Consider the following 13,346-nt stretch of genomic DNA (forward strand, 5'->3'; position numbering starts at 1 on the left):
AGCAAACTGCACCCAGACCTCCAGCTCAGAGAGAAGCCTCAGTCTAGTCCCCTCTGGGTGGTCCAGAGCACAGAGACTCTCCTCTGTCACTTCCCACCAGCAGAGCAATCCCCAGTCACAGTCTCAGGGGTCATAGGAGCTCCTGCTTGTACCCCAGTGCTACTAAAACTACGAGGAGTATTAGTCCAGAGCTGGCTTCCGGTGGCTGCCTTTTCTGTGGCTGTCTGGGCATGTTCAGACCGCTGATCCCAACCAGAGATAGCACACTGAGATTTTCCTGTAGGCCATGGCTAGGAGTGTTCAGACTCTTGCCGGTCTTAGAGAGCATTGGCTAGCGCCCACGGGGAGCTCTCTCACGGGAGGGTGTGGAGTACAAGTCAGACCCCGGTGGCTCAGTGCACTTGCAGAGTGCAAAAGGCTGTGGTTCTAGAGAGTGCTGGCTGGCGTCCACACCATACTCTTTCAAGAGTGCTGCTACTCAGATGCTCTTACCTGCACTGGCAGCTCAGGGACCATGGCCTGGATGCTTCCCCACACTCTCTCTGGCATATCGCTGGAAGTTTCCATCCTGGGTCCATGGGCTTAAGCCTTTGCCCATAACCACCTGATTCCACCATTTCCCCCTTAAGATCTTTTGTTCTTTTTGAGTGCTTTTAACCAGACTCCAAGTTAATGTCAGTCCCCAATCACAGGGCACTCTTGTATTGGGGTATTACTTTCCAATGGGTCACTTCTGGTGGCTCCCTTCCCTTTTTGTTTATCTTCCAATATCAGTCCAATGTTCCCACTCTGCTTTACCTGTCCACTGTAGGTGTCTTCTGCCTCCATAAAGATCCAGAAGTGTATAATCCTACATCTCAGCCTTATTGCATGGGTGTTCAGAGTGTTCTGGTAGATAATCAGCTCACTTTAGGGGACCAGTTGAAACAGTGTCTCCTACTTCTCTGCCATCTTGCCCCCTCCCAATTACTCACCTTTTAATTTTATCCTCATCCAAATATATATATTTGTCTATATGGATTTTCCTATTCAAGAGATTTGTATAAATTGAATTATACATTCTGTGGATTTTCCTGTCTGGATTCTTTCACTTAGCATGATGCTTTTAAGGTTCTTTCACGTTGTAGTGTTGGTCAATACTTTATTCTTTTTTATGGCTGAAAAAGTATTTCATTGTATAGAAAAAGTATTTCATTGTAACTTTTTGTTAACTCATAAATTGCACTTTTTAGATGTGAATAACAATGATATGAACCTTCATTTACAAGTGTGAAAATATATGAAAATATGTTTTTGATTCTCTTGGGTATGTCCTCAGGAGTGAAAGGACTGTATAAAAACATGTTTTACTTTTTGAAGAACTGTAAACTTTTAAAGATGGTGGTAGACTTATAAAGATGGCTGTGCTATCTTTACTTTACACACTAGTAATGGATGAGGCTTCCAATTTCTCCAATCCTTTCCAACATTTCTTTTTTTTTTTTACTGTCCATATTTTTTATTACAGCCTTTCTTGGGGGTATGAAGTATGGAATCTACTGTGACTTGATTTGTATTTCCTCAATGAGTAATGATTTTGAACATCTCTCATTTGTATACCTTCTTTGGAGAAATGTCTCTTTGAATCCTGGGCCCATTTTTAAGCAGGACTTTTTATCTTTTTATTGTTGAGTTGTAAGTGTTCTTTATAGATTCTGGATGTCAGATCTATGATTTGCAAATATTTTATACCATTCTGTAGATTGTCTTTTCACTTTCTTTATAGTGTTCTTTGAAGCACAAAAGTTTTAAATTTATTTTTAATTAATTAATTAATTAATTTTTATTATGTTAGTCACCATATAGTACATAATTTGTTTTTTATGTAGTGTTCCTTGATTCATTGTTTGTGTATAACACCTTGTGCTTCATGCAGTATGTGCCCTCCTTAATACCCATCACTGGGCTAAACCATCACCCCCCAAAAAAACCCTGTTTTTTTCCCAGAATCCATAGTCTCTTATGGTTCATACCCCCCCTTCATTTTTCCCTTCATTCCTTTAATGTCCTCCGTGCTATTCCTTATATTCCACAGATAAGTGAAACCATATGTAATTGACTTTCTCTGCTTGGCTTATTTCACTTAGCATGATCTCATCTTGTTCCATCCATGTTGATGCAAAAGTTCTGTATTCATCCTTTTTGATGGCTGAGTAATATTCCATTGTATATGCGGACCACATCTTCTTTTTTTTATTGTTTTAATTTTTTTATTATGTTCAGTTAGCCAACATAGATAGTAGTTTTTCATGTAGTGTTCAGTGATTTTATTAGTTGCCTATAACACCCAGTGCTCATCACTACATGTGCCCTCCTTAATACCCATCACCCAGTTAACTCATCCCCCACTCCCTTCTCTTCTGTAACCTCAGTTTGTTTCCCGGAGTCCAGAGTCTTTCATGGCTTGTCTTCTTCTCTGATTTCTTCCCATTCAGTTTCCCTCCCTTCCCCTGTGGTCCTCCACACTATTCCTTATGTTCCACATATGAGTGAAACCGTATGATAATCGTCTTTCTCTGCTTGCCTTATTTCACTTCACATAATCCCCTCCAGTTCCATCCATGTCAATGCAAAAGGTAGGTATTCATCATTTCTGATGGCTGATATTCCATTTTAAGTATGAACCAGATCTTCTTTATCCATTCATCTGTTGTTGAAGGGCATCTTGGCTCCTTCCACATTTTGGCTATTGTGGACATTGCTGCTATGAACATTGGGGTGCATGTGCCACTTCTTTTTACTACGTCTGTATCACTGGAGTATATACCTAGTCAGTTGCTGAGTTGTAGGGTAGCTCTATTTTTAGATAGCTAAAAATATCTATCTAAATAGATAGCTCTATTTTTAGCTATTTTCTTGAGAAACCTCCATACTGTTTTCCAGAGGAGCTATACCAAATTGCATTCCTACCAAAAGCAGAAGAGGGTTTGCCTTTCTCCACATCCTCACCAACATTTGTTTTTTCCTGTCTTGATAATTTTTGCCATTCTCACTGGTATATGGTGGTATCTCATTTTGCTTTTGATTTGTATTTCACCAATAGCTAGTGATGTTGAACGATTTTTAAAAGCATCTTTGTTGATAAAGAGCAACATAATATGCATATTGAATAATCATTGATGAAAAATATCACTTGTTAATAAAATTTAAGATCATGATTTTCAGATTAGGATGGTGCTAAAGAATTGATAAGCCAGAGAGACAAGGCAGGGCAGACTAAAATTTACCATGACTTCTGTATTTTATTTTATTTTTATCATTTTTTTATTATTTATTTTCAGCATAACAGTATTCATTGTTTTTGTACCACACCCAGTGCTCCATGCAATCCGTGCCCTCTCTAATACCCACCACCTGGTTCCCCCAACCTCCCACCCCCCCACCTCTTCAAACCCTTCAGATTGTTTTTCAGAGTCCATAGTCGCTCATTGTTCACCTCCCCTTCCAATTTCCCCCAACTGCCTTCCCCTCTCTAACTCCCCTTGTCCTCCATGCTATTTGTTAGGCTCCACAAATAAATGAAACCATATGATAATTGACTCTCTCTGCTTGACTTATTTCCCTCAGCATAATCTCTTCCAGTCCCTTCCATGTTGCTACAAAAGTTGGGTATTCATCCTTTCTGATGGAGGCATAATATTCCATAGTGTATATGGACCACATCTTCCTTATCCATTCGTCCATTGAAGGACATCTTGGTTCTTTCCACAGTTTGGCGACCGTGGCCATTGCTGCTATAAACATTGGGGTACAGATGGCCCTTCTTTTCACTGTATCTGTATCTTTGGGGTAAATACCCAGTAGTGCAATTGCAGGGTCATAAGGAAGCTCTATTTTTTAATTTCTTGAGAATTTCCACACTTCTCCAAAGAGGCTGCACCAACTTGCATTCCCACCAACAGTGGAAGAGGGTTCCCCTTTCTCCACATCCCCTCCAACACATGTTGTTTCCTGTCTTGCTAATTTTGGCCATTCTAACTGATGTAAGGTGATATCTCAATGTTAATTTTAATTTGTTAATGTTAATTAACAATGTTAATTAACATTAATGTTAATTAATGTTAACATTAATTAATGTTAATTAACAATGTTAATGTTCAATTTTAATTTGAATCTCCCTGATGGCTAGTGATGATGAACATTTTTTCATGTGTCTGATAGCAATTTGTATGTCTTCATTGGAGAAATGTCTGTTCATATCTTCTTCCCATTTTTTTATATGATTGTCTGTTTTGTGTGTGTTGAGTTTGAGGAGTTCTTTATAGATCCTGGATATGAATCTTTTGTCTGTACCGTCATTTGCAAATATCTTCTCCCATTCCATGGGTTGCCTCTTTGTTTTCTTAACTGTTTCCTTTGCTGTGCAGAAGCTTTTGATTTTGATGAAGTCCCAAAAGTTCATTTTGGCTTTTGTTTCCTCTGCCTTTGGAGACATATCTTGAAAGAAGTTGTTGTGGCTGATATCGAAGAGATTACTGCCTATGTTCTCCTCTAGGATTCTGATGGATTCCTGTCTCACGTTGAGGTCTTTTATCCATTTTGAGTTTATCTTTGTGTACGGTGTAAGAGAATGGTCGAGTTTCATTCTTCTACATATAGCTGCCCAGTTTTCCCAAAACCATTTATTGAAAAGACTGTCTTTTTTTCTACTGTATATTTTTTCCTGTTTTGCCAAAGATTAAGTGACCATAGAGTTGAGGGTCCATATCTGGGCTCTCTATTCTGTTCCATTGGTCTATTTTTGTTCCAGTACCATGCTGTCTTGGTGATCACAGCTTTGTAGTAAAGCTTGAAATCAGGTAACGTGATGCCCCCAGTTTTATTTTTGTTTTTCAACATTTCCTTAGTGATTCGGGGTCTCTTCTGATTCCATACAAATTTTTGGATTATTTGCTCCAGCTATTTGAAAAATACCAGTGGAATTTTGAACAGAAAGGTATTAAAAGTATAGATTGCTCTAGGCAGTATAGACATTTTAACAACGTTTATTCTTCCGATCCAAGAGCATGGAATGGTCTTCCATCTTTTTGTGTCTTCTTCAATTTCTTTCATGAGTGTTCTGTAGTTCCTCGAGTACAGATCCTTTACCTCTTTGGTTAGGTTGATTCCCAGGTATGTTATGGTTCTTGGTGCTATAGTAAATGGAATCGATTCTCTAATTTCCCTTTCTGTATTTTCATTGTTCGTGTATAAGAAAGCCACTGATTTCTGTACATTGACTTTGTATCCTGCCATGTTACTGAATTGCTGTATGAGTTCTAGTAGCTTGGGGGTGGAGTCTTTTGGGTTTTCCATAGAAAGAATCAGAGAGAGAGTTTGACTTCTTCATTGCCAATTTGGATACCTTTTATTTCTCTTTGTTGTCTGATTGCTGTTACTAGGACTTCTAATAGTATGTTGAACAAGAGTGGTGAGAGTAGGCATCCTTGTCGTGTTCCTGATCTCAGCGGGAAGGCTGCAAGCTTTTTCCCATTGAGGATGATATTTGCTGTGGGTCTTCCATAGATAGATTTTATGAAATTCAGGAAAGTTCCCTCTATTCCTATACTTTGAAGAGTTTTAATCAGGAATGGATGCTGGTTTTTGTCAAATGCTTTTTCTGCATCAATTGAGAGGACCATGTGGTTCTTCTCTCTTTTCTTATTAATTTGTTCTATCACATTGATTGATTTGCGAATGTTGAACCATCCTTGTAGCCCAGGGATGAATCCCACATGGTCATGGTGGAAAATCTTTTTAATGTGCTGTTGGATCCTGTTTGCTAGGATCTTGTTGAGAATCTTAGCATCCATATTCATCGGTGATATTGGTCTGAAATTCTCCTTTTTGGTAGGGTCTTTGCCTGGTTTGGGGATCAGGGTAATGCTGGCTTCATAGAAAGAGTCGGGAAGTTTTCCTTCTGCTTCAATTTTTTGAAACAGCTTCAGGAGAATAGGTGTTATTTCTTCTTTGAAAGTTTGGAAGAATTCCCCAGGGAATGCATCAGGTCCTGGGCTCTTGTTTTTTGGGAGGTTTTTGATCACTGCTTCAATCTCGTTACTATAATCAGTCTATTCAGGTTGTCAATTTCTTCCTGGTTCAATTTTGGGAGGTTATAGTTTTCCAGGAATGCATCCATTTCATCTAGGTTGCTTAGCTTATTGGCATATAACTGTTGATAATAACTTCTGATGATTGTTTCTACTTCCTTGGTGTTAGTTGTGATCTCTCCCTTTTCTTTCATAATTTTATTAATTTGCGCTTTCTCTCTTTTCTTTTGGATTAGTGTGGCCAATGGTTGATCGATCTTATTGATTCTTTCCAAAAACCAGCTTCTAGTTTCATTGATACGTTCTACTGTATCTCTGGTTTCTACCTCATTGATCTCAGCCCTAATCTTGATTATTTCTCTTCTTATGTGTGGAGTTCGTTTGATTTGTTGGTGATTCTCCAGTTCTTTAAGGTGTAGAGACAGCTGCTGTGTTCTGGATTTTTCAATTTTTTTGAGAGAGGCTTGGATGGCTATGTATTTCCCCCTTAGAACTGCCTTTGCTGTATCTCATAGGTTTTGGACAGAAGTGTCTTCATTCTCATTGGTTTCCATGAATTGTTTCAGTTCTTCTTTGATCTCCTTGTTGATCCAAGCATTCTTAAACAAGGTGGTCTTTAGCTTCCAGGTGTTTGAGTTTGCTCCGAACTTTTCCTTGTGATTGAGCTCCAGTTTCAAAGCACTGTGATCTGAGAATATGTAGGGAATAATCTCTGTCTTTTGGTATTGGTTGAGTCCTGATTTGTGACCCAGTATGTGGTCTATTCTTGAGAAGGTTCCATGTACACTTGAGAAGAATGAGTATTCTGTTGTTTTAGGGTGGAATGTTCTGTATATATCTATGAGGTCCATCTGGTCCAATGTGTCATTCAATGCTCTTGTTTCTTTATTGATTTTCTGCTTTGATGATCTGTCTATTTCTGAGAGAGGAGTGTTAAGATCTCCTACTATTAATGTATTCATATCAATATGACTCTATCTTGATTAACAGTTTTCTTATGTAATTGGCTGCTCCCATATTGTTGGCATAGATATTTACAATTGTTAGATCATCTTGGTGGATAGTCCCTTTAAGAATGATGTAGTGTCCTTCTGTATCTCTGACTAAAGTCTTTAGTTTAAAATCTAATTTATGTGATATGAGAATCGCTACCCCAGCCTTCTTTTGAGGCCCATTGGCATGAAAGATGCTTCTCCATCCCTTCACTTTCAGTCTGGGTGTATCTTTAGGTTCAAAATGGGTCTCTTGTAGGCAACATATGGATGGGTCCTGTCGTTTTATGCAATCTGCAACCCTGTGCCATTTTATGGGCACATTTAGGCCATTCACATTGAGAGTGATTATTGATAGATACGTTTTTATTGACATTGTGTTACCTTTGAAGTCTTTCTTTCTGTAGATTGTCTCTATATTTCCCTTCAATGATATTCTTAGGATTTTTCCTCTTTTATAGAACCCCCTTTAATATGTCCTGCAGTGTTGGCTTGGTGGTTGCATAGTCTTTTAAGTCTTGCCGGTCTTGGAAACTCTTTATCTCTCCATCCATTTTGAATATCAGTCTTGCTGGATAAAGTATCCTTGGCTGCATATTCTTCTCATTTAGTGCCCTGAATATATCTTGCCAGCCCTTTCTGGCTTGCCAGGTCTTTGTGGACAGGTCTGACGTTATTCTGATGGGCTTTCCTCTGTAAGTAAGGAGCCTCTTTGTCCTAGTGGCTTTCAAGAGATTATATCTACAGTTATGATTCCTCAATTTGACTATCAGGTGCCTTGATGTTTTTCTGGAATCTATAATCTTGGGTGGAGACAGTTCAGCCTCTAGTACATGAACGCTGGTTCCATTCACGAGATTGGGAAAATTTTCATGAAGAACTTGTTCCACTATATCTTCTAGACTTCTTTCTTTCTCCTCCCCTTCAGGGATTCCAATAATTCTGACGTTGGAACGCTTCATGGCGTCATTTATTTTCCTGATTCTGTTTTCATGGTTTCTAAGCTGTTTGTTCCAGGCTTCCTCTTGATCCTTTCTCTCTATTTGTTTGTCCTCCAGGTCACTAATTCTATCTTCTGTCTCAGTTACCCTAGCTTTGAGAGAATTTAGATTAGGTTGGAACTCATTGAGAGCATTGTGAACCTCAGCCCTGGTAGCTTTTAGCTCTGCCCTAACATTGTGAACATCCTGTCTGTTTGCTTTCATCTTGGACCTAATCAATTCCGTTTGGCCATCCATGGCTTTCTCCAACCTAGCTATTGCCTGGATAATTGTTAGCCTGAATTCTCTTTCCAACATATTGTGTATGTTGATAGCCATTAGCTCTGTTGTAGAAGGTCCATCCTCTGTATTTTTCTTCTGTTGGGCATTCCTCCTCCTAGTCATTTTGGTGAGAGATGACTGAACAGATGTAGCTGGTTGTATCAACCGTGGTGCAGTCTGGGTGCACCCTGGCACACTTCTGAGCAATCAGGATTCCCCACCCAAATGAGAGAAAAAAGAAAAGAAAAAGAAAGAAAAAAAGAGAGAGAGAGAGAGAGAGAGAGGAAAGAAAGGGAAGATGAAAGAGAAGGTTCAGCCCAAATGGGGCCCAAGGTAAGATTTATGAGGTATACAAACAGAAACAGACAAACAAAAAGACTGGTAAAAGTATATAACAAGAGAAAAAAAAATATATATGCAAATAAAGGAAGAACCTTGTTGAAAAGACCCCCAAGTGTAAGATTTATATACTATCAGGACAAACACAAAAACACAGAAACACTGGTGGAAAAAAAAAAGATGGGAGAATGGTTATAAATTCTCAGTGTGGGCGAGGAAGGTTGTTTTGATTCTTCCTGGATGTATCTTGATATCTTTGTTAAAGGACTCAACTTTCCTAGGCTAAAGGGGGATTAAAAATTGGTTTACCTATAGAGGTAGTATTGATTGGGGAAAGGGGATTACTTTGAAGTTTAACTCTGTATGAATATTAGAAAATAAAAATAAAAAAGGAATAAACTAGACTAAACTAAACTAAAATTTAAAAAAAATTCAAAAAATGGAAATGCAAAAGAAAAACACAGGTGTACCTATCAAAAAGCTCAGGTTAGAAGGTTATTATGGAATTTGATGTACTGGACAGCTCGCTGTGATGGTAAATAGGTTAAAAAATTATCTATATAAACAAAATGAGCCTAATAGTGGGAACAAATTAAAAATAAAAGTTGTCCTATGAAATAGTGGTGATGGTTCTCTTGTAGTCTTTTTTTTTTTTTTTTTCTTTTTCTTTCCTGGTTGGTTTTCTGGGGGAGGGGCCTGCCACGTGAGTTTTCAGTCAATGATGTTCCCTGAGTTAAGTCCTCCAGTCCCCCTCAAGGGGGTGGGCTCTGAGGAAACCGTTTTTTGCAGGCTTTTGTTCTCTGGAGGTTTTTATGTTTGTTCACCTTTTTTTTTCTTTTCCCTCTCGACTTGACCGCTTTTGATGGTTTTTGTAGTTTTAGAGGAAAGCAAACTGCACCCTGACCTCCCTCTCAGAGAGAAGCCTCAGTCTGTTTTTCTGTGGGTGTTGCAGAGCCCATATAAATTCCCCCTTTGCCACTGGCAGAGCAGGTTCCGAGTCACAGTCCCTGGGGACGCGTACCTCTTTCAGGGGAGGCTGTGGGTCCCGCGTGTGTCTCAGGCTCTGAGAATGGGGTGCAGGTCCGAAAGCACCAGGCTGGGCCTTCGCGCACCTCTCTCAGGGGAGAGTTTGGGGTGCACATCTTAGGCTCTGAAACAATGGTGTGTGTCAAAGAGCGCCGGCTGTGCCTTTGTACCTCTCTCAGGGGAGGATGAGGGGCGTGCGCATCTCAGGCTCTGTAGCAGGGCTCGTGTGTTCTGCCATCTGGTGTGGCTCCCATCCCCTCACAGGGGCCAGAACCCACATAATCTTGGGTGCGCTGGCAGCTCAGGGACCAAGACCTGGTTTCTTCACCACACTCTCTCTGGCTCAGCACCAGGGGAGGCTGTCCTGGGACCGGGGACTTAAGCCCCTGTCCCTAGCCGCCCCGATTCCCACAATTTCCGCCCCCCCCCACGATCTTTTGCTCTTTTGGAGTGCTTTCAACCAGTCTCCAAGTTAATGCTGGTCCCCAGACGCAGGGCACTCTCGCTCATATTAGAGGTATTACTTTCCAACCGGTCACCTCTGGTGACTCCCTCCCCCTTTTGTTTATCTTCCGATATCAGTCCGCCTTTCCCACTCCACTTTACCTGCCCACTGTCTTCTGCCCCTGTAGAGATCCAGATGGGTATAATTCTGATCTCAGGCTGATTTCATGGGTGATCGGATTTCTTTCATAGGTATTCAGCTCACTTTAGGGTACAGGTTGAAAAGGCGCCTCCTCCTACTTCCCGGCCATCTTGTCCCCCCTGGACCACATCTTCTTTATCCATTAGTCTATTGAGGGCATCTCGGCTTTTTCCACAGTTTGGCTAATGTGGACATTGCTGCTATGAACATTGGGGCAGATGACATGAACAGACACATCTCCAAAGAAGACGTACAAATGGCTAACAGACACATGAACAAATGTTCATCATCATTAACCATCAGGGATATTCAAATCATAACCACATTGAGATACCACCTTACACCAGTTAGAATACCAAAAATTGAGAAGGCAAGAAAAAACAAATGTTGGAGAGGTTGTGAAGAAAGGGAACCCTCTTATATTTATTTATTTGGGGGAGAGAGTAAGCATGCACTTGAGTGGGGGAGGAGAGCACAGGGAGAGGGAGAGAGAAAATCTTAAGCAGTCTCCATGCCCAGCACAGAGCCCAATGTGGAGCTTGATCTCACGATCCTGAGGTCATGACATGAGCTGAAATCGAGAGTTGGTTGCTTAAGCTGACTGAGCCACCCAGGCACCCACAAAAGTTTTAAATTTTGATAAATTCCAATTTACCTTTTTTTTTTTTTTTTGGGTGCTTTTGGCATCATATCTAAAAACCATTTCCAAATCCAAGGTCATGGAGATTTACCCCTAACTTTTCTTCTAAGAGTTTAATAATTTTAACTCTAATATTTAGGTCTTTGATCCATTTTGAGTTAATTTTTGTATGTTTGAAGGACTTAATTTCAAAACTTACTTGAAAGCCACAGTAATCAAGACCACCACCCTCCCAATTCCTATCCTCACTTCAGAAACTTACTTCAAATCTCCCAATCACCTCTAACTCCACATGTGCAAGAGGTAACTGTCATTCCTCTCTGTGAATATTGTTTGTCTCCCCATCCCTGGTCTATGTGAGAGCAGGATCCCTGTGAGTGATCCCTATGTCATTTGCTCACAGACAGACACCTGGTTCTTCTGCACAATGACAACTATTCTTCTCATATGGATTTTTTAAACAACCTCTTAAGCCTCCCTGCATCTGTCTCATGCTCCTCAGTGATCTATCTCAAAAGGACTGCAAGGACAGTAACTCCAAAATAAACATCTCTGCCTAGCTTACAGTTGCTTAGTATCTCCTATCTGGGAGACAAAACCTTCACTCTTTGGAATGCAAAATCTTTGATCTCTTTGTGTTGATTTGATATGGTTCTGAGATTTTTCTGATACCATTTTAATGAATTCAGTTCTTACAAAAACATAAAGCCCATTAAAAAAAAAAAGACTGTGTTATTTCCATAAAGGTAAATATAGATCAATGAAATATAATTGAGAATAAATTCACATATCTATAGTCAATTGTTTTTAGATGAGAATATAAGAATTCTCAATGAAGAAAGAATAACTCCTTCAATAAATATTACTAAAACAATTGGATATCCATGGGTTATTAAATTTTGTCATGCAATTATTAAAAGTATTCTCTTATAATCCTTTTTATTTCTGTGAGATTGGTAGTAATGTCTCCTTTTCCATTTCTAATTTTAGTAATTTGAATCCTTCCCTCTTTTTCTCTTGATCAATCTAGTTAATGGCTTGTCAATTTTGTTTATTTTTTCAAAGAGTCAACTTTTTTTCTTGTTTTTCTATTCTCTATTTCATTAATTTCTGCTCTAATATTTATTATTTAAATTAATATTTGTTTTGAATTTAGTTTGCTTTTATCTTCCTGGCTTATGAAGGTAGAAATTTAGTTATTGATTTGAGAATCTTTTTTATTTTTTAATATAGCTATTTACAATTATAAATTTTCCTCTAGATATTGTTTTACCTGCATTGCAGTTTAGTACATTGTGTTTGTTTTCATTAATCTCGAAATATTTTGTAACTTCTGTATTAGTCCTTTTAGGCTGCTGTAACAAAAATACCATGGGTTGGTATATAAGCCACTCTAAGGGGTGGTATATACACACAATGGGGTGGTATATAAACAACAAACATTTATTTCTAAGAGAACTGGAGGCTGGGCAGTCCAAGATCATAGTGAAGACATATTTAGTGAGGGCTTCTTGGTTCCTAGAATACGTCTTTTCACTCTCCCATGGTGGAAGGCAATGAGGGATCTCTCTGAAGATAAAGGTACTAATCTCATTTGTGAGGGCCCTGCCTAATTTGCCTTAGGAATTAAGAGTTCAACATATGAATTTTCAGAGGATACAAACATTCAGACAGTAACAACTTCCTTTGTGATTTCTTCTTTGACCCACTGGAATTTTAGGAGTGTGATGTTTAATTTCCATATGTTCAGAAAATTTTCCAAATCTCCTTCTATTCTTGATTTGTAATTTCATTCCATTATGATTGGAGAAAAATTTGAATTATTTCAATTTCTTTAAATTAATTTTAAACTGATTTATTGCCTAATATAGTTTATCCTGGAGAATATTCCTTGTACACTTGAGAAGAATGTGTATTCTTCTATAGTTGGATGAAGTGTTGTGTAGATGTCTGATGTTCATGGTGGTCAAGCATTCTATTTCTTTTTTTTTTTTTAATTTATTTTTTTTTGACTTTTTTTTTTTAATTTTATTTTTTATAAACATATATTTTTTCCCCCGGGGGTACAGGTCTGTGAATCACCAGGTTTACACACTTCACCGCACTCACCATAGCACATACCCTCCCCAATGTCCATAATAACCCCACCCCCCTCCCAACCCCCCTCCCCCCAGCAACCCTCAGTTTGTTTTGTGAGATTAAGAGTCACTTATGGTTTATCTCCCTCCCAATCCCATCTTGCTTCATTTACTCTTCTCCTACCCCCTTAACCCCCATGTTACATCTCCTCTCCCTCATATCAGGGAGATCATATGATAGTTGTCTTTCTCCAATTGACTTATTTCGCTAAGCATGATACCCTCTAGTTCCATC

This window comes from Lontra canadensis, unplaced genomic scaffold (genome assembly GCF_010015895.1).
Source record: "Lontra canadensis isolate GAN:19392208 unplaced genomic scaffold, GSC_riverotter_1.0 scaffold142, whole genome shotgun sequence".
Classification (NCBI taxonomy): domain Eukaryota; kingdom Metazoa; phylum Chordata; class Mammalia; order Carnivora; family Mustelidae; genus Lontra; species Lontra canadensis.